The sequence below is a fragment of the Hemiscyllium ocellatum genome, chromosome 4 (assembly GCF_020745735.1).
Source record: "Hemiscyllium ocellatum isolate sHemOce1 chromosome 4, sHemOce1.pat.X.cur, whole genome shotgun sequence".
Classification (NCBI taxonomy): domain Eukaryota; kingdom Metazoa; phylum Chordata; class Chondrichthyes; order Orectolobiformes; family Hemiscylliidae; genus Hemiscyllium; species Hemiscyllium ocellatum.
In genome coordinates, this window is record NC_083404.1 from 124,703,783 (window position 1) to 124,726,624 (window position 22,842).

The window sequence follows — 22,842 nt, forward strand, 5'->3', positions numbered from 1 at the left end:
GAGGGTGGTACATGTATAGAATGAGCTGCCAGAGGGTGTGGTGAAGGCTGGTACAATTGCAACATTTAAGAGGCATTTGGATGGGTATATAAATAGGAAGGGTTTGGAGGAATATGGGCCGGATGCTGGCAGGTGGGACTAGATTGGGTTGGGATATCTGGTCGGCTTGGACGGGTTGGACTGAAGAGTCTGTTTCCGTGCTGTACATCTCTATGACTCTAATCACCAGTTCCTCTGGAAGTTCATTCCATACATGAGCTACTCTCAACATTAAAAAAAAATTGCCCCTCATGTATTTTTTAAATCTTTCTCCTCTCACCTTAAACTGTGAAATCCCCCACCCTAGGGAAAAGACACCTGGCATTTACTTTATCTATGTCCCTCAAGATTTTGTAAACCTCTAAAAGGTTACAGCTCAACCTCCTAGGATCCAGTCAAACAAAGGTCCCAGCCTATCCAGTAGCTCCTTATAACTCAGATCTTCCATTTCTGGAAACATCCTGGTAAACCTTGTCTGAACTCCCTCCAGCTTAATAATATCCTTTCTATTACAGAGCGATCAGAACTGCACACAGTACTCACCAATGTCCTGTACAACCTCAACATGATGGTCCCAACTCCTATACTCATAGGTTTGAGCAATGAAGGCAAGCATGCTCAATACCTTCTTAACCACCTTATCTGTATGTGATGCAAACTTCAAAGAATCAAAGACCAAGCTCGCTATATAAACAACAACCCGATGTCCCTTAATACAGATAAAATGCTGGCAAAGTCTCCATAAGATACCTGTTTGGGAATTGTGCTCAGACCCATATATGTAGGAGTATAGACAAAGATCCTCCAACAGCAAACACAAGAACCCCCACTTCTACCTGCCCACCATCAATTCCAGAATTGGGACAGCAGTTCCAATAAAATTAATGTTTGTTTCAGAGATTCACTTCATTGAGCCTTTTCTCAAGGTTGGGTGCTTGTATTGAAATGATTTCAATAAAAGAGTTCCTAATAATATTTTATGAAGGAAAGTAAGGTGCAATGAGGCATCTTGCATTTATTCGTGAACGTTTTACTGATAGATGAGGCTTGTATTATGCTGGGAGTGAATGCGCTGTCCTCTGATTGTGACTTCCCTTGTACAAATTGAATAATTGACAGGAAGATGTAAAAATAAGAGCTGCTTCTTTTCATGTAAACACAGTCTACCCAACAAAACCTGAATACTTCTGAAAGAAGAATGCCACTTCTTTGATTCGGCTGCCCTGTTATTTGAAGAACAAGGTCAGAATGATGCCTTCTGCTGAAGTGACTAATTCAGTGGTGATATTTTCAGAGTTATTTTTGTATTCCATTTGACAACTTGTGTTTCTTTCACTGGTTTGGATCTGCTCTACCTCAACAATCTATTCCCAATCAGCTCATTGGTCTCGTCCTTTCTAGTCATCAAGATTAATTGCTTTGAGATTTTCTTCGCCTTCCTTTGCTGGCAATCTTTATGCAGGCAATGAATGGATTGAAGTTGGGAACTCGACTTGCAAGCGTACACGCCTGTCTTATCAAACTGGTGGTGCAACAGACGGCAGCATCAATGGACCATTTATGGCACGACCTGTGACAGTCAAAATTGCACAATTCAACAGGAGATTGCCATTACAGTATATAATGCAGGTCTCCAATCCCACACAGTAACATAAGAACTGCAGTTGGAATAGATTGTTTGGCCTTTTGAGCTTGCTTTTCATTCACTAAAATCATGATTGACCTTTACCTCAACTCCACCTTGGACCCTTTCCCCATATCCCTTAATTCCAATGGGATCACAAAAGGTATTGGTCTGTCTTGAATTTATTCAGCGTTTGAGCTTCTATAATTTTTTTTTAGATTACTTACAATGTGGAAACAGGCCCTTCGGCCCAACAAGTCCACACCGACCCGCCAAAGCGCAACCCACCCATACCCCTTCACCCAACACTACGGACAATTTAGCATGGTCAATTCACCTGACCCGCACATCTTTGGACTGTGGGAGGAAACCGGTGACCCACGCAGACATGGGGAGAATGTGCAAACTCCATGCAGTCAGTCACCTGAGGTGGGAATTGAACCCGGGTCTCTGGCGCTGTGAGGCAGCAGTGCTAACCACTGTGCCACCGTGCCACCCACCTCAGAGAATTCTCTGAGGTGGAAAATGGTAGAGCTTTTCAAGCTTTTCAGTGGAGAAATCTATCCAGATTTCAATCCTAAATAACTCGCCTCTTACTGCGAGCTGAAGTTCTAGTATTTCCAGTCAGGGGAAACATTTTCTCAGCATCTCATCTGTCAAGTTTCTGAAGAATCTTCGAATGTTTTGATGAGAGCAGCTTTCGTTTTTTTTTTAATTTCAGGGCACATAAAGCTATTCTATTAATCTCCCCTGTTCGGGCTATTCCCTCATCTCACATATTTCTCTGGCTAGCCTTATGCTGGGAATGAAGAAATCAGCCACTTATAGTTGAAACGCATTTGGTAAAACTTGGAATGGCCACTTATTTTCCTAAATAGCGTGAATGGTGAGTGCCTCACAACAATTTTGGGTCCTGGTGTCATACATCGCAGTTTAGGTTTTCCATGTATATGGAATAAGGAGTGATTTATGTCAAAGGGGAGAATCCTCAGTGGTTGATCTTGCTGTAGCTGTAAGATGTGAAATCTGGACATATCAGTGCAAGTGATCCTCCTGCAAATTTCCAAATGGCTTTAATTGAGGATTACTATCTGTACACAGTCGGATAAGTAACTCACCAGGGCAGCTCAGGACCTGAAAATTTGGATCATGAATGAAACTGTAATTAAAAAGCTGCTTTCAGTTAAAATAATTAGAAACTAGCTTATTGTCATAAAATCTCATCTGGCTTGTTCATGTCGTTTAATGAAGACAATCTGCTGCTCTGACCAGTATGTCACTTTGGATCCAAAGCAATGTGATTGACTCTTAACTGTTCCCTAAGCTGGGAGTTCCTCGTGAGTAATTCAGCTTCTGAATTCCCAAAGCTTGTCATAGATTCATACAGTCATAGACATGTACAGCATAGAAACAGACCCTTCAGTCCAAACTGTCCATGCTGACCAGATATCCCAACCCAATCTAGTCCCATCTGCCAGCACCCGGCCCATATCCCTCCAAACCCTTCCTATTCATATACCCATCCAGATGCCTCTTAAATGTTGCAATTGTACCAGCCTTCACCACATTCTCTGGCAGCTCATTCCATACATGTACCACCCTCTGCGTGAAAACGTTGCCCCTTAGGTCTCTTTTATATGTTTTCCCTCTCACCCTAAACCTATGCCCTCTAGTTCTGGACTCCCTGACCCCAGGGAAAAGACTTTGTCTATTTATCCTATCCATGCCCCTCATAATTTTGTAAACTTCTATAAGGTCACCCCTCAGCCTCCAATGCTCCAGGGAAAACAGCCCCAACCTGTTTACCCTCTCCCTATAGCTGAAATCCTCCAACCCTGGCAACATCCTTGTAAATCTTTTCTGAACATTTTCAAGTTTCACAACATCTTTCCGATAATAAGGAGACCAGAACTGCACACAATATTCCAACAGTGGCCTAACCAATGTCCTGTACAGCCGCAACATGACCTCTCAACCCCTGCACTCAATACTCTGACCAATCAAGGAAAGCATACCAAATGCCTTCTTCACTATCCTATCTACCTGTGGCTCCACTTTCAAAGAGCTATGAACCTGCAATCCAAGATTTCTTTGTTCAGCAACACTTACCATTAAGTGTCTACGTCCTGCTAAGATATGCTTTCTCAAAATGCAGCACCTTGCATTTATCTAAATTAAACTCCATCTGCCTCTTCTCAGCCCATTGGCCCATTTGGTTCAGATCCTGTTGTAATCTGAGGTAACCTCCTTCGCTGTCCACTACATCTCCAATTTTAGGTGTCATCTGCAAGCTTACTAACTGTCCTTATCTACAAGGCTTAAGTCAGGAATGTGATGGCATGCTCTCCATTTGTCTGGGAAGTGGCTAGAACAACACTCAAGAAGCTCAATACCATTCAGGACAAAGCAGCCCGCTTAATTGGTCCTTTTTATATCCTTTTAAACATTCATTCCATCCAACAATGCACCAATACAGGATGTACAATTTGCTGTTGTATCTCCTTGTCCAGCTTCTTAAGCAGCATCGTCCAAATTTGAGAGCTGTACTAGCCAAAGGAGCAAGGGTGAATGGTGAATAGGCCATAGCTCAAACTGCAAGTTCCCCTTCAAGTCACAACAGCCTGACTTGGAAATATATCACCTACATTCACTATTGTTGTGTCAAAATCTGGAAATCCTTCCCTATCAGCAATGTGGGTCTTCCAGGAAGGCAGCTCATCACCATCTTCTCAGGGTAATTAAGAGTTGATGATAAATGCTGGCCTTACCAGAGATGACCACATCCCATGAAAGGATATAGTTCAGAAACTACCACAGTGACTAATGCTCATGCTGGGGAATAGGTAACTTAACATCTTGGTATACCATCTCAGCAGCTTTTGTATAACCACATGAAGAATAACCCTTCCACCTCCTTTACTGAACAGCAATCCCCATTCTCAATCTCCAGGTGTATTTACAAGTGTGACATTTTTGTATCTCTCACATCAGCAACCACAGGTTCTCCCTTAAGGAGGGATGATTTTAATGTCATCCAAATCTTTGTATTGCTATTTCATAGTGACTTTGTAACATATTGTTCAGTGCAATCAAATAGAAGAAATATTGTTCATGTTTGTTCTTTGCAATGGACAATCAACCATTCACTTCCATCATCTGATTGTTATAACTAAGACTTTCCACAGACTAAAAAGGTAAAGGAAACAATTACTGACCTAAAATCGTGGGTATAAACAATGCTAAATGGATACCTATAAAAGAATTGCATCTTGAAAACTAAAGCAAGGGTCTGTCTTTCACTGTAGTTGTCTGACCAGCCATAAAGACCTCAGAACCAAATGCAATAGACTTATCATCCTGTTATAGACTTGCTCTCAGGCTGTTCTGGAATGCATCTGTTTCGAATGTGGTAAACTGGCAAGATCATTGTACTGAAGTACACATTTACTGAAGGATAGAGTATTTCTGAAATTGAAAAACAAAGTGGTGATCATATCCCTACAGTGTGCCCATTGAGTCTGCACCAACCCTCCAAAGAGCATCTGCCCCAGACCTAACCTCCTACCCAATTTCCCCTCACCTATTATGGCAATTCCAAGTAACCCACATCTGCCTGGACATTTTGTATAATTTAATTTGACCAACCCACTCAACCTGCACATCTTTGGACTGTGGGAGGAAACCGGAGCACCCGGAGGAAACCCACACAGACATGGGGAGAATGTGCAAACTCCTCACAGACAGTTGCCTGAGGGTGGAATCAAATCCAGGTCCCTGGTGCTATTAGGTAGCAGTGCTAACCACTGAGCCACCGAGCCATGCATTGACGTTCCTACCACATGTATGATTTGGTTTTGTGGAAGAAATGACTTGATTGCAAAATTGGAACAAAGGGAGATGAAAAAAATTGTGAAATGAGAAGCCTTTGTAAGTCACCTTTGTTTTCCTATAGGCTCTGGTCTCCAGCATCTGCAGACCTCACTTTCTCCTCCTTTGTTTTCCTATCGGCACCTTTTGTATGTTTTCTATTTTAGGGTAATTAGAACTAAAACCAATTGACATGGGAATTGAAATGAAAAAGTTGATTTGGCTCATGTCCTGACATTTTGTATTGTTGAGACTAAAGCTGAAAATGTGTTGCTGGAAAAGTGCAGCAGGTCAGGCAGCATCCAAGGAGCAGGAGAGTCGACATTTCGGGCATGAGCCCTTCTCCTGCTCCTTGGATGCTGCCTGACCTGCTGCCCTTGCAATACATTTTCAGCTCTGATCTCCAGCAGTCCTCACTTTCTCCTTGTTGAGAATAAAGCCATGTTTCCTTGCTGCTGTCCTGAGCTAATGGAAAGTTTTGCCAAAGCTAATGTTTAGTTTTTGGAGAGCTGCATTGTCATTCCACAGTGCAGAGACAACTTGGTGGATTTTCAATTATATGATCCAGAAGTTGGAACATGGCCCTGCTGATGGAAACGGAATCTACCAAACGGTGTTCAGAAAGATGTCCGTTCCTGTGATTCTAGGGAAAGCTGTATGGATCGATATCAATTCATGGCATCAAAACCGGAGACATATCCCTGCATCTGAAAACTTGGGGAAAGTGAGGATTGCAGATGCTGGAGATCAGATTCGAGGGTGTAGTCCTGGAAAAGCACAGCAGGCCAGGCAACGTCCGAGGAGCAGAAGAATTGACGTTTCAGGCAAAGCCCTTCATCAGGAAAGGTTTTTGCCTGAAACATCGATTCTCCTGCTCCATGGATGCTACCTGACCTGCTGTGTTTTTTTTCCAGCACCACACTCTCTAGCATTAAACCTGCCTAGATCGAGGTCAGTCAGATGATTGATGTTGAGGTCTGGAATCTTTGGTGTTGTAGTGGATGTTTTTTCACTTGTTAAATTGTGTTAATATGTGGATCCATGCACAATGGCAGAGTGATATTAGGTGGTGCATCTGTTTTAATGATGTAAAAGGTTTTGTATGTCCATCCTGAAAATCCATAGTGACATCTAACACAGATAATGCCCATTCAAGGGATAGCAGACCAATTGTAATCAGTTAGTTTATCTTGTGTGGAACCACATTATACCAATTTCCTGAACATATCTCATGTATAAAGGTCTGGTATTTGTACCAGCATCAGCGTTGATGCATTTTGGCAAATTGTGCGTGCTACATAGATAGATGCTTGATGGCCAGTATGGACGCAGTAGGCCGAAGGCCTTTCTCCATGGTTTAAGCTCAGATTCTACAGCATCACCTGTGCCATAGTTTAACAATCAAATTCAGAAAAGGAAATGATGGAATCCAACAACATCTGGAAACAAATAATGCTTCTTTAATATAGAAAATATTACTTTTAAATATTTTAAGCTGGGTCTTGGTTTAGTATCAGTTTCTAAGATTAGTTCTAGGATCTTAGATCTTTCAGCAGTTTTTAGTTGTGTTTTTAATTGGAGCTGTCCTCAGCATCAGGTAAGTTGCCATTTGTTTGGAAAAGAGCGAGTGATAGAGTACCCACTCTACTCTAGGAAAGGCTCGAAGCCTTTAGTTTATGCCGTAGTGCTTTACTCTTAGTTGTTCCTTGTAACTTCAGCTGCGAACGTAGACAATAATAGATGTCTGTTGAGAAAAGATATTTTTCAGACCTGCTGCAATTGCAGTCATCATTTTAGTTTTCAGTGTCCACTTTCTGCCTTTAACTAGCTGTCAATACTGACATTCTACACTCACTTATCTCCACCATTAACCCATGAAACATATGTTTACAAAATTCGGATTCTTGTTCAGATTAATGTCTTGGAGTTTATTTGCATCCCCAATTACTTAAATAGCTAACCCATACAGATGTAAGCACGTATTGAAATTGTGTGCTTACTGATCTTATTGTATATAGTACACATATAGCTGACCAACTGAAGACCACTATACTAACTCCATTACACAGACTAAAAGCAAGGCAGGTATATAGAAGCATAAGAAATGTTAAAAACAATTGTGGGACATTAGGACCTGGGATCCTGCTGTACCATTCAGTGTGATCATGGCTGATCATCCAACTGTTCCTGCTTTCTCCTTACACCCTTTGATCCCTTTAGTCCTAGGAACCATATTTAACTCCGAAACAACTCTGTCAGCTCATCCCTCTACTTGTTTCTCTCTTCTTTGTTTTGATGACACGAAGATTGGTGGAGTAGCAGAAAGCAAAAGGGACTATCTGAGAATACAGGAGGATATAGAGAGACTGGAGAGTTGGGCAGAAATGTGGCAGATGGTTTTCAATCCAGAAAAGTGTGAGGTGATGCATTTAGGCAAGACTAATTCTAGAGCGAATTATACAATGAATGGAAGAGCCTTGGGAAAGGTTGATGGCAGAGAAATCTGGGAGCGCAGGTCCATTGGACCCTGAAGGTTGCTGCACAGGTGGATAGAGTGGTTCAGGAAGGCATATAGTATGCTTGCCTTCATTGGACAGGGTATTGAGTATAAGAGCTGGTATGTCATGTTAAGATTGTACAAGACATTGGTTCAGCCACATTTAGAATACTGTGCACAGTTCTGGTGGCCACATTATCGACGATGTGGACGCTTTGGAGAGGGTGCAGAGAAGGTTTACGAGGATGTTGCCTGGCATGGAAGGTGCTGTCTATGAAAAAAGGTTGAGTAGGTTAGGTTTATTTTCATTAGAAAAAAGGAGATTAAGGGGGGACCTAATTGAGGTTGACAAAATCATGAAGGGTACAGACAGGGTGGATAGAGACAAACCTTTTCCCAGGTGAAGAATTCAATAATGAGAGATCACGCCTTCAAGATGGGAGGTGGAAAGTTTGAGGGGGATACACACGGTAAGTACTTCACACAGAGGATGGTGGACATTTGGAACGCGTTGCCAGCAGAGGTGGTAGAGGCAGGCACGATAGATTCATTTAAGATGCATCTGGATAAATGCATGAGTAGGTGGGGAGCAGAAGGATACAGATGCTTAGGAATTGACCGACAGGTTTAGACAGTACATTTGGATCAGCTCAGGCTTGGAGGGCCGAAGGGCCTGTTCCTGGGCTGTAAATTTTCTTTGTTCTTTATGCTCTAAACTTCCTTTTAAATGATCAAAGCAATTTGCCTGATCCACCCCTCTTGTTGTTTGCAAGTTTCAGATTCTAACCATTTTCCTCTTGAGTTCTTTGTTAAATAACTAATTGTATTTATAATCTTTCGAAAAGTTGTAATGATTTAATGATATATATATATAAAATTGGCATCTCCACATGGAAGGAAAGCTCCCACATTATAGGTATGCTGAATGAAAAAGAGTACATCAGATTGTGTTAGAGCCGACTGCATTTCAAGGAAGTGCTCAAAGATCTTCTGTGAGTTGTATTGATTGAGTGAATAGTAACATTCCACGGTCATAACCAGCAAGAATAGTGCGAAGAATCACATCCCTTTCTTCAGCTGTTTCATCTTGGTCTTTGAGGTGAAACTACCTTCAAGCACCCGTGAATTGAAAGAGAAATTACCATGTGTGAAGGGTTTGGTGTAGAGCAGTGTCAGTCGGTGAGAGTTGATAAGGAAACCAGTAGCATCATTAGATCCACAGACAATGTGAGTCAATAGTTAGGAGCTGGAGCTTTTAGAAAAACATGATAGTGAGCATCAAGTGACAATAAAAGCAATGGAACACTATTCCAGTAATTATAGCATGTGTCAGACAATAAAATGTTCGACTTAAAATAGTACTAATAAAAAATCAAGAGTGCCATCCCTTTCCTTTAATACTGACAAGATGTTTTTGAGCATGCATGCATTTCCCTGAAGGAGCAATCTTGTTCTACAATCACAGCAGAATGACAAAAATCAAAGAAAAGAAATTGTGTTTTTTCACAACTGGAGGATGTCCCAAAATGTGCCACACTGACGTTTTGTAACTCAGGTGCAGAAAAATTCAACACACATCATTGAGGGAACCAACTGAAATTTATTCTTGAGTACTCGCGTTTGAGGGACAAATATTGACTAAGGCATTGAGAAAACTCTGCTGCTCTTCTTCGAATAATGCCTCATGATTTCTTATATCCACTTGACAGGATGGATATAACCTTACTTTGACTTGATGTTTCTGACAGCCAGCACTGCACTGAACTGTCAATCCGACTTCTGTGCTGAATCGCTAGTGATGGTCTGAAATTCCTGAACCTCCGATTCCAAGGCTGACGAGGTTGACATCTTAACTAAAAGTGCAGAAGTTTGTTACTTTGTTTCTGTGACTTTTCTCATCAGTCACCAGACTTCTAACACACCCTTCAAGGCTTGGTAGAAAGGGGAAGAGATATTCTTGATATGTAATCATTGTGCAAAAGAATTACGTAGCTTGCCTGGAGCCCGAAATAAATCCTGAAAATGAAATGGACATAATTTTAGCTGACACTTACACCAGTTACATTGCAGGTACAGTGCTTACGTTGGGTAAAAGTAATTTTCTATAAGGCATCGGGTGACTGTGTGTAGAGTTTGCATGTTCTCCTGTGTCTGTCAGTTTCCTCCGGGTGCTCCAGTTTCCTCCCACAATCCAAAGATGTGCAGGTCAAGTGAATTGGCCGTGCTAAATTGCCCATACTGTCAGATGCGTTAGTCAGGGGGAAATATAGGATAGGAGAATGGGTCTGGGTGAGTTACGCTTTGGAGGGTCGGTGTGAACTTGTTGGGTCGAATGGCCTGTTTCCATACTGTAGGAAATCTCATCTAATCTAATGAGTATTATGTTGTTAATCCAAAAATTTCCTTACTTACTAATGCAAGTCTGTTTCTAGTCTTTTTGAGGTTAAGGTAAACAACTTTCGTCCAATGAAGCTGCAAGTGAGATTTTTCAATGTGCAAATCCATAATTCAGTTATCAAGTCACTGGCTGTTATGCAGTAGTTTTGCTCAGTGCTATTATTATTGACACTACAGCACCTTTTGTGCTGTAACATGTCATTAAAAAAGGTAATGACAGGCGCCTGCTTGTAGACCATCAGTGAAAATACCAGGACAGTTTTGCCACCTGTGGCCTCAGCAGCACTCCCACTAATGAATTGGTAGACTTAACCAGAGATTTTGTGAAATAATTGTCTGTTGTCTGTGGTACAGTAGAAAGTGCCCCATCAGGAAGCTGATGGATAAATGAAATGCTGCCACTGCTAATTATTGAGACAAGGATGTGAAGAGCAGAGAGGCATTCCAAATGAAAGCAAAGGGCTGCTCTGATGGTTTTACTGTGCTGTGTATTAATCCATCATGTTCCTTTTATATGCTGATAACATCTGCTCTCCTGACAGTGTTCTGGGATTGCACTTAGTCGCACCCATAGTGTTAAAAAAGAATAGGTCATATGCAAATAATTTGAATATATTATATTTGATGTAAATTATAGAGGGCCATGAACCCAGAGCATGACAGTTATTGGCTGGGAGCTGGGGGAAGAGACCTGTGTTGACATTATTCTTATATAATTTGTACTCTTTATGAAATGGCTGAGACTAAGTATAGAAAATGACTTTTTTACCCATGCTTTTTAAACACCTCCTCGCATTTATATCTCTCATGATGTGATGTGCCTTGACCATTTCTCAGGTCAAGCAGTTAAATGCAACCTGCCCATTTTTTTTACAGTGCTGACGCAGTCCATTTGTTTTAGCGATATGAGGCAATAAAGGTCTTGACAGCAATTACTGAGTCGACATATTACCATAATTTTCCAGCAACATATTCATGTTGCCAAAGAAGTCAAGAAATTCATTTTTTACCACCGTATGTCACTCATTGCATTGAGACTCTAGGGTAATTCTTACCTGCCAACCTTGCAGGACGATGGCTGGTTCACACTCAGTTTGTAGTTTGCAGTAATCCTGAATCACTTCTGCAATGAACTGCAGAAATTTGTCATATATCTCTTGATGGAACCTTCCAAATTCAACATCGTTATGATCTTGAAGGACAATGGCAGCAGAAAAATAGGAACACGACCACCTGGAAATTGCCCTCCAAGCCACTCACCATCCTGACAGGGGAATATATCACTGTTCTTTCAGCATTGTTTAGTCAAGATCCTGGAATCCCCTCCCTAAGTGCATTGTGGGTCAATCTACAATACATAGGGTGCAGCGGTTCAAAAAGGCAACTCACACCAACTTCTCAGGGGCAATAAATGCTGGTCCAGCCTGTGACACCCATGCCACATGACTGAGTAATAAAATACTCGCAGAGAACCACAGAATTGTTACTGTGCAGAAGGAGACAATTTGGCCCAACATATCAAAAAGTCATAGAGTCAGACAGCATGAAAATAGTCCCTTCAGACCAACTTGTCCATGCTGACCAGGTCTCCCAAACTAAACTAGTCCCACTTGCCTGTGTTTGGCCCATATTCCGCTAAACCCTTTCCAATCCATGTACTTGTCCAAATGTCTTTTAAATGTTGTATCTGAACTTGCCGCGACCACTTCATCTGGCAGCTCATTCCATATAAGCACTGCTGTTTGTGTGAACAAGTTGCCCCTCATGTCCCTTTTAAATCTTTCCCCTCACACCCTAAACCTATGCCCTCTAGATCTGGACTCCCCCACCCCAGGGAAAAGACCTTGGCTATTTACCCTATCTATGCCCCTCATGATTTTATAAGCCTCTATAAGGTCCATCAGCCTCTGACGCTCCAGGAAAAACAGTCTCAGCCAATCCATCATAACTCAAATCCTTCAGTCTTGGTAACATCTTCTTTGTCAATCTTTTTTACACTCTTTCAAGTTTAATAATATCCTTCCTACAACAGGGTGACCAAATGTGGGGCAGAGATAAGGTGAATAGCCTAGGATTTTGCCCCAGGACAACAAATCCAAAATTAGAGGGTATAGAGTCACAGAGTCATAGAGATGTACAGCACAGAAACAGACCCTTGGTCCAACCCGTCCATGCCGACCAGATATCCCAACCCAATCTAGTCCCACCTGCCAGCACCCGGCCCATATCCCTCCAAACCCTTCTTATTCATATACCCATCCAAATGCCTCTTAAGTGTTGCAATTGTACCAGCCTCCACCACATCCTCTGGCAGCTCATTCCATACACGTACCACCCTCTGTGTGAAAAAGTTGCCCCTTAGGTCTCTTTTATATCTTTCCCCTCTTATCCTAAACCTATACCCTCTAGTTCTGGACTACCCCACCCCAAGGAAGAGACTTTGTCTATTTATCCTATCCTTACAGATTTAAAAGGTACCTGAGGGGCAACTGTTTCATGCAGAGGGTGCTGCATTAAATGAATGAGCTGCCAGAGGAAGTGGTAGGGTTGAGTGCAATTACATTAACAAGACATCTGGACAGGTACATGGATAGGAAAGGTTCAGAAGGATATGGCCATGCACAGATAAATGGGACTGGTTTGGTACAGGAAACCTGAAGCATGGACGAGTTGGGCTGCAGGGTCTGTTTCCAAGCTCTGTGACGCTACCTTTTCCAATTTTCATTTTATTTATCATTCATTTCTGTTGAACGTAATGGGAATATGGAGTAGTATGGAATATGGTAGCTGCATGTGATATCACCCACTGCACTAAATTGCCCAGCAATATCACTGGTAAAATTAATAAACCTCAGTCCTTGCTCTCAATCACTAACCAGTGACCCGCTCCATTCCAAAAGCCTGGGCACCTGGGCATGTTAGATTACGGAAGAACCAAACTCTGTTGTGAAGCCTCAGCTACCTGTTGGGAATCTGTAGGTGAAAGTGAGGACTGCAGATGCTGGAGATTAGAGTCAAGAGTGTGATGCTGGAAAAGCACGTCAGGTCAGGCAGCATCCAAGGAGCAAGAGAATTGACGTTTTGGGAGTCTGTAGGTTCATTGTATAAAGGTGGCCAATTGGGTGGATGGTTGCCACTGATGAAACAGCAATCCAAAATGAGTGGCCACTTCAGAGAGAAAAGATAACATTTACACAAACGCAATCAGACAACATGATACTTCTCCTTTGTGACTTGTGTTGATATTGCAAAGATGCACCTGAGAGATTTAATTGGTGAATTTACTTAAAGTGTACTGTTCACCAAATGCATTGTGCCACCGTATCTCATCCACTTCCCGCTCTCCACCGCATCTCCTCCACTTCCCGGTCCTCCGCCCTTAAACCCTGCCCCTCCAATTGCTACCAGGACAGAACCCCACTGGTCCTCACCTACCACCCCACCAACCTCCAGATACATCGTATCATGCGTCGTCATTTTCACCACCTCCAGACAGACCCCGCCACCAAGGATATCTTTCTCTCCCCTCCCCTATCAGCATTCCAGAAAGACCACTCCCTCCATGACTCCCTCATCAGGTCCACGCACCCCATCAACCCAACCTCCACTCCTAGCACCTTCCCCTGCAACCGCAAGAAATGCAAAACTTGCGCCCACACCTTCCCCCCTCACTTCTCTCCAAGGCCCCAACGGATCCTTCCATATCCGTCACAAATTCACCTGCACCTCCATACACATCATTTACTGCATCCGCTGCACCTGATGTGGCCTCCTCTGTATTGGGGAGATAGGCCGCCTACTTGCGGAATGTTTCAGAGAACACCTCTTGGACACCCGCACCAACCAACCCAAACGCCCCGTAGCAGAACACTTTAACTCCCCCTCCCGTTCCGCCAAGGACATGCAGGTCCTTGGCCTCCTCCATCGTCAGACCATGGCAACATGATGCCTGGAAGAAGAGCACCTCATCTTCCGCCTAGGAACCCTCCAACCACAAGGGATGAATGCAGATTCCTCATTTCCCCTCCCCCCACCTTAACCCAGTCCCAACCCTCGAACTCAGCACCACCTTCTTGACCTGCAATGTTCTTCCTGACCTCTCCGCTCCCACCCCCTCTCCGGCCTATCACCCCCACTTTAACCTCCTTCCACCTATCGCATTCCCAATGCCCCTTCCCCCAAGTCCCTCCTCCCTACCTTTTATCTTAGCCTGCTTGGCACACCTTTCTCATTCCTCAAGAAGGGCTTATGCCCGAAACATCAATTTGCCTGCTCCTTGGATGCTGCCTGACCTGCTGCGCTTTTCCAGCAACACATTTTTCAGCTGGGAAAAGGTTATGGCAAATGAATGATGCTGGAAGTGAGAAAGAACATCAGTTGAATTTCCTACTAGGAATGTAATCGATGACCTCAGTGTTTCTTGTCAATGTAAAAAAAAACTCTGATAAATATTAATAATTCATCTGCTGCATATTTTCATGAAACATGCAGAGACAGAAAGAAGAGAGTCAATAATTATATGTGATATACATCTAACAAGCTCTGTCCATATTGGTAAGATGTAACTTAAGATATTGTCTATTTAACCTGGTCAGCAATGTTATGACACACTTTTTTGAGCAATGACTTGGAGCTGCTGGCGTTGGACTGAGGTGGGCAGAGTTAAAAATCACACAACACCAGGTTATAGTCCAACAAGTTTATTTGGAAGCACTAGCTTTCAGAGTGCCACTCCTTTATCAGGTGGTTGAGCTAGTGAGAGTTGAACCCAGGTCACCTGGCTCTGAGGTGGGAAACTTGCCCACCCCTAACTAGGATGCTTCAGTACAGTTACAACACTGGCATCTGCCCGAAAATGTCGAAAATTGCTGAGTTATATCCTGTACACAAAACGAAGGACAAATCCGACCCAGCCAATTACTGCACCATCAGTCGACTTTTGATCATCAGCAAAATGATGGAAGGTGTCATCAACAATGCTATCAAGCAGCACCTGCTCAGCAATAACCTGCTCAGGGCCACCCAGTTTGGGTTCTGCCAGGGTGACTCAGCTCCTGACCTCAATACAGCCTCAGTTCCAACATGGACAAATGAGCTGAATTCCAGAGACAAGGGGAGAGCAACCGCCCTTGACGTCAAGGCCATGCTTGACTGAACGTGGGATGAAGAAGCCCTTGTAAAGTTGAAATCAATGGGAATTGAGCACAAACTCTCTGCTGATTAGTCATATTGGCACAAAGGAAGATGGTTGTGTTACTGGATCTCAGTCATCTCAGCTCTAGGCAGGAGCTCTTTAGGATAGTTTCCTCGGGCCAACCATCCCCAGTGCTTCATCAGTGACCTTCCATCCATCATAAAATCTGAAGCACCATTCACAACTCCTCAGATGCTGAAGCAGTCCGTGTTCAAATGCAACAAAATCTGGACAACATCCAGGCCTGGGCTGATCAGTGGCAAATAACATTTCTTCCGTACAGGTGTCAAACAGTGATCATTTCCAAGCAAGAGAAAATCTTTCTGACACACGGATGCATGTCATTAACCTACTGTCCTAGAAAAAGCAGTCTGCTTGACTGGTATCATACCCATAAACATTCATTCCCTCCAACATCAACCTGAAGCATTCGAGAGGTCATTGGGTGATTATTTGGATAAAAATAATGTGCAAGAATATGGAGAAAAATCAAGAGACCGGCATACACTCATGATGCTCATTTAATGAACCATTTCAGCTACAATGGACTGAATGGTCTCCTTTGGGTGAGAACATTTCTGTGATTCTGTGACCTTCAGGAGCAGCAGTGCTTACCATCTACAAGATGTAGCGCAGATGTTCAATTAGATAGCACCTTTCAAACCCACGACCTCGGCCATCTCGAATGTGAATGGCAGCAGGTGCTGCAGTTTCCCCTCCAAATCACACACCATCCTGGCTTGGAACTATATTGCAATTCCTTCGTTGGTGCTTGGTCCAAACCCTGGAGCTCCCTCCCTAACAGCACTGATGGTGGATCCCACCAAATGGACTGCAGTGGCTTTGGAAAGCAGCTCATCACCACTTTCTTAAGGGCAATCGAGGATGGGCAATAAATCGACACTCATGGCTTGTGAAAGAATGAAAGAAACCAACCTTGTCTGTTTGATTGCGTTGTATACATGGCAAGGACATTAACAGCTGAGAGAGGAAAGCCTACACTAAACCACATTTAAACACTGGCTCAATGCTTTTTTCTTTTCTTTCAAATTGCTTGGTAAGGTATTTGTCACAGATGTGCCTGAAGGGATATTTCTAATGCTCTATAACTGTGTACGGAAAAATACTTTAAATACAGTGCACACATTTAATTTGGCTACAGCTGAGGGTGAATGAAGAGAAATGCCACTGAGGCAGTAAGTATATCTGTATTGTTTCTTTAGTTTTATTCAAAAAAGTTGAACTGTTTTCTTCTATATCTATTGGGAGTCCTGTCATCTCATCAGCTGGAGCAGCACTTTCAGAAAACACTGCCCTACTCATTTTTAAAGAATACAGAATTGGCACGCTAATATGAACAAGGAGTAATACAACACTTGACCTCTATACAAATCTAAATAAAGCCCTTGTGACTGGGAAGAGCAAATGAATTTAGAATAGCCATTGTAGGTTTCCAGAAAGCTCTTTGTTGTTTTTTGAAGTTCTTTTTGTTTCTGGACACTACACAATACCACAACAAATAAAGGCATGTGGAACCAATAATGGAGCTTGCCAACATCTCCAGGCTGGCTCGGCAGAGTGAACCCACATATCCAATGTAGTGTCCTGTGGTCTCTTTCCAAACCACAATATTAATCATGCCACAAATGAAGATTAGGGGGAGCTGAGCCAAAACGTTAGAGTGCAGTTAACTCTCTCATGCTTATAAAATGAATGTGTTCTTATTTCGTTTTCAGTGGGGAGTTCTTGGTCATCGTTAACTCTTTGCTTTAACATTGTAAAGCTTCAGAGGAACGTTATCATAAATATTTTATGAGGAAAAACATAAAGAAATAAGTGGCCAAAACCGTGATCAAACAGGTCAGCAATGTAGGGGCAGCTTAAAAGCAGAAAGAGATCTTGAGAGAAGGAGAAGTCTGTGAGGTTATTGACCACTCTTTGGTTAAAAATTAAAGAAAGAATTCATTTATTGGAGGGGGAGGTGAATACTGTATTTTTCACTCTTTTATTTTGAACTGTCAAGATAGCCTCTTGATTTGACCTTTAAACAATTGGTTGTTTCCAGAAATGTAACTTTAAATGAATCTTGGGTTCTGATGAGACCAGAACTCTGAAACTTGCCCCCTTCTCTGCACAAGTTGTTGCTGACCAGCTCGATGTTTTCAGCACTTTCCTTCACTCCACAACCACCTGATGAAGGAGCGGTGCTCCGAAAGCTAGTGCTTCCAAATAAACCTGTTGGCCTATAACCTGGTATTGTGTGACTTTTAACTTTGTCCACCCCAGTCCAACACCGGCACCTCCAAATCATTTCTTCACATAGTGGCTTTCCGACATGTTCTTTCTTTGTGAGACTTTTATTTTTGTTTAGTGGCTTAACAATCCATAGAAAGATTTTCCAGTAACTTGTATTCTTAGAGGTTAATCTCCTTTGAAGATTAAGCCTATATTCATGTCTGCTTCAGATTTGTTTTGACTGATACATCTTCGCTGTGATATGTTTTCCTGATCCGTTACAAATGCTGTGGAAGATGTTCTTAAAAGCAGCATTTCCACAGCACAGTAATTCCAAATCCGACTGTCATTCCTGACCCTTAATCCTGTCTTGCTAATATCTAATTTTACTGGTACCTAGCAGGAGCCAGTACTTTCTCGTCAGTGAGAAAAATTAATGGACAAGGTGCCAATAACTTAGCGGAACATATTGCTAAATCAGATTTTATATCTCATTATATAGAAAAGATTTCCTTTGCCTGGTAGCTGATGCAAATGTAAATATGAAACAATGTAAATGCTTAGTCAAAACGGTCTGGGTTCAAATCTCAGTAGGGGAGTCAAGTACATAATCTGGATTGACAGGGTACTCAGGAATTGCTACACAGACAAAGATACCATCTTTTGATGAGGCCCTGTCACCATCTCAGGTAGATTATGATTGTTGTATGTTTCACATTCCATATGTGAGTACAGTTACAATAGACACAGTATGACAGGAGAGGAGGTGTATAGTTGATAATGTCACTGGACTAGTAATCTACAACACCAGGATAATGCTTGGGGATAAAGGGGTTGAATCCCAGAGGGCTCATTGTTGGACTTCCTGCTCTGTCAGCAATTGAGCCACTGAATGCCCAGTTGAGAACCTCTGCCCATTGATGGCTTTATTGACAGGCCTGGAGCACAACAAGCAAACCAGTGTGCATTGCTCCACTGTGGGGAAGAAAGACCCCTCATTCAAAGGCACTCAGTTTGTGATCAGGAGACCAGGTATTGGGACCTACTTAAAAGCCAGCCTTGTTGCTGATCCCTCACAAGCCAACTCCCACCACCTTTGACTTCTGGCTTTGGTTGCCATTGAGTGCTGTTATGGCAGCTGCCATTGCCACTCTGGTATGCTGCTGAGCAAAAGAGCTCATAAGGGAATGGTCTGCAATCCCGAAGGCCCGCAGGTGGCCTCTCAACTGCCTGACTGGTATATAATACTCGTGGGTCATGCTGGAAGAAACTGCACAGGTCAGGTGGCAGGTAGTGAGCGACCATTCACCGAGACATCAATTGAACCACTTCAGTTACCAATTCCCAGCCTCTTCCCACCATCACTGCAATGTTACCAGTGCCAGGTTCTGCATGAGGAGATTACCTGAGGAACCTCAGAGGCGTCCCTGTGGGCTCAGGAGGGGTAGAGCGCTTTCTGACCCACAGATACATGGCCAGATATGTGTGTACAGTGTTATCTTGACATAAAGAACCCGCAATAGAGTCATACAGCACAGGAGAGGCCCTTCATCCCATTGAGTCTGCACTGACTTATCTACGCTTGCCCACTTACCAGTGCTTAGCTCATTGCCTTCTGTGCTATGACATTCCAAGTACTTTGTAAAGGTTTTGAAGTTTCTTGCCTCAACTACCCACCCAGCCAGTTCATTCTAGATCCCCACCACAATCTGGGTGAAAATGGTTTTCCTTACATCACCTTTCACCTTATTATGCCCCCTCATCAAATTATAGTTTTACTTTTTGCAAATAGCAGGACAAAAAAAACCCAATATATTCCAGCACAAGTCCAAATGGATATTGCCCAGGATTGGTCTGTCTTTAGCCTGGGAACTAAATCTAATCACAGTCTCCTCCTGTTCCCTGCCATCCCACTCCCTACAGCCTGGCTAAGCTGCTTTAAGCCGAGTCAGCACAGCTCAGGAATTCTACATCCTTCAGCTGATCACGGCCTTAACCAGCTGAGGTGTCTGGAGAGTACTGGATAAAATCTTCCTCCATCTCTGCTAAAGTCCTCATCAGAATGTAGGGTTTGTGACGCATTAGCACCTGCTCTCTGATTTGACCTGAGGGAAAGTCTATAACAATGTTTCAACTTCACTTCAATATAAAACAACAATGCACTTCAAACGCTGCAAATGATATTGCTTTCTGTGAGACTCCGAGCACAGTCAATCCTTGTTATTATAAACGTACAGGGATCCACAGCATAATACTGTACTTGTTATCAGGAGTTCATCTCCTGGAGAATGAAATTGCTCCAGTGACTGTAATAGTGTTGAGCCAAGGGGCAGATGAGAACTTTGTTCCAGGAAATGGTTTAACAGAGCTGAGTTTATAATAATGAGGATTCTCTGCTGAGAGTTTTGTTGTCAATTAATGGGTTGGACTGTTTGCAGTCTCCTCAGCTTTGATCATTTGGATACATAGTTATTTACAGAAATGTTCTCAAGTTGAATTCTTCTTCTTCGCCCCCCTCCCCACCCCAACCCCAATCTCTGCTCTTGAACACTTCCTCCTTCTCTTTCTCCTGAAAGTGTTCAATAATGTTGGCCCCAAGTCTGTACCTGGCATCCCTCCAGTTACTTGGTTAAGTGAGCATTCTTCAGGAACAAGCCCAGACAAGGAAGAATTGGCAGGCTGCATTAAAGCCCAGCCTGAACTTGTCCTCACTTCACATCTCTACACGTGCCAGCAACAAATCACTGGATAGCGCCCAGCAGAGCTCGCACTGAGGCATTGTCTGCCTCTTTGGCTCCTAATTCTCCATTGTAGGTCTCTATATGCTGCAAAAACTGGGATCTTTTGACTCAGTCCTTGGCATCTTACTGGTCGGTGTGGCCCTGAACCATGTATCATCACCCAATGAGCACTCAAGAGTTTTCTTGGTCATTTCTTACTCATTGATTTCATTGTTTTGTCAATTCATCTGCAGATCACCCCAAAGAAATTGATTGAAGAAGGGGATAGATGTGAGGGGCAAAAACAGAAATTGCTGGATAAGCTCAGCAGGTCTGGCAGCATTTATGAAGAGAAATCAGAGTTAATGTTCTAGGTCCAGTGACCCTTCCTCAGAGGAACGTTAACTCTGATTTCTCCCCACGGATGCTGTCAGATGTGCTGAGCTTATCCAGCAATTTCTGTTTTTGTTTGATTTTCAGCACCCGCAGCTCTTTTGGCTTTTATTGATGAGGAGAGATTCAGCAATGATAATTCCATTTATTTTAAATTCATTATCTGCGGTTTCCCCTAAATGGATCTCAAAGCCACCTATTGATATATGAACTTAAAAAAAGGGGGTGATTCAAGGAAGAGGGATGATTTGGAGGTGCCGGTATTGGACTGGAATGTGCAAAGTTAAAAATCGCACAACACCAGGTTATAGTCCAACAGGTTTATTTAGAAGCACTAGCTTTCGGAGCGACACTCCTTCATCAGATGGTTCTTCATCAACCACCTATTGAAGGAGCAGCACTCCGAAAGCTAGTGCTTTTAAATAAACCTGTTGGACTATAACCTGGTGTTGTGTGATTTTTAACAAGGAAGAGGGAGGTTGTTTAGGAACAAAATGGTAATTTACACAAGGAGAAAGGGGATATGACCGAGATACTAAACGCATTTTGGCTTTTATTGATGAGGGGAGATTCAGCAATGGTAATTCCATTTATTTTAAATTCATTAGCTGCGGTTTCCCCTGAATGGATCCCATAGCCACCTATTGATATATGAATTTAAAACAATTGCTGCCCAGATCATGGTGAAAGTGAAGGCCGTTCAGGCACTCAATGGTAGGAGGAGGTATTGCATAGTCCAACTGTGCTTAAAGGTCATAAGGAGAAGAATTGGATGAGATGCGTCCAAGGTTACTGAGGGAAATGAGGCGACACTGGTCATAAATTTCCAATCCACGCTTAGAATACAGGAGTGGTGTTAGAGAAGAAATGCAAATGTTACTTCTTTATTTAAAGAAGGATATAAAGGTAAACTCAACAACTATAGACCAGTCAGTTTAACCTCAGCGGTGGACAACTTCTGGAAACAATGATTTTGGGAGAAAGCTAGTAAATAGGTAAATGCAGATTTATTATTCGGTTGAGGATGCCTCAACAAGTTTTTGAGATCATGTTTTCCGGAATGGCCAATCCATTGATAATAATAATATCCATGCTTCATGCTGTTGTAACCTGACTGATAAATCACATGGATTGAGAGGAAAGAAAACCAGGTAAAGACAATGACTGCAGATGCTGGAAACCAGATTCTGGATTAGTGTTGCTGGAAGAGCACAGCAGTTCAGGCAGCATCCGAGGAGCAGTAAAATTGACGTTTCGGGCAAAAGCCCTTCATCAGGAATAAAGGCAGAGAGCCTGAAGGGTGGAGAGATAAACTAGAGGAGGGTGGGGGTGGGGAGAAAGTAGCACAGAGTACAATAGGTGAGTGGGGGAGGGGATGAAGGTGATAGGTCAGGGAGGAGGGTGCAGTGAATAGGTGGAAGAGAAGATAGGCAGGTAGGGCAAGTCATGGGGACAGTGCTGAGCTGGAAGTTTGGAACTAGAGTGAGGTGGAGGATGGGGAAATGAGGAAACTGTTGAAGTACACATTGATGCCCTGGGGTTGAAGTGTTCCTAGGCGGAAGATGAGACGTTCTTCCTCCAGGCATCTGGTGGTGTGGGAGCTGGAGGAAGAACGCCTCCAGGTGATGCCTGGAGAAAGAATGCCTCATCTTCTGCCTCGGAACACTTCAACCCCAGGGCATCAATGTGGACTTCAACAGTTCCTTCATTTCCCCTTCCCCCACCTCACTCTAGTTCCAAACTTCCAGCTCAGCACTGTCCCCATGACTTTTCCACCTATCCACTCCACCCTCCTCCCTGACCTATCACCTTCATCTCCTCCCCCACTCACCTATTGTACTCTATGCTACTTTCTCCCCACCCCCACCCTCCTCTA

General features: G+C 43.0%; 1 protein-coding gene across 5 annotated transcripts in view; it reads left to right on the forward strand.

Annotated features, from left to right (window-relative positions):
• Window positions 1-22,842, forward strand: part of LOC132815087 (receptor-type tyrosine-protein phosphatase mu-like) — an 888,844-nt gene that overhangs the window by 54,189 nt on the left and 811,813 nt on the right. The window lies entirely within an intron of this gene.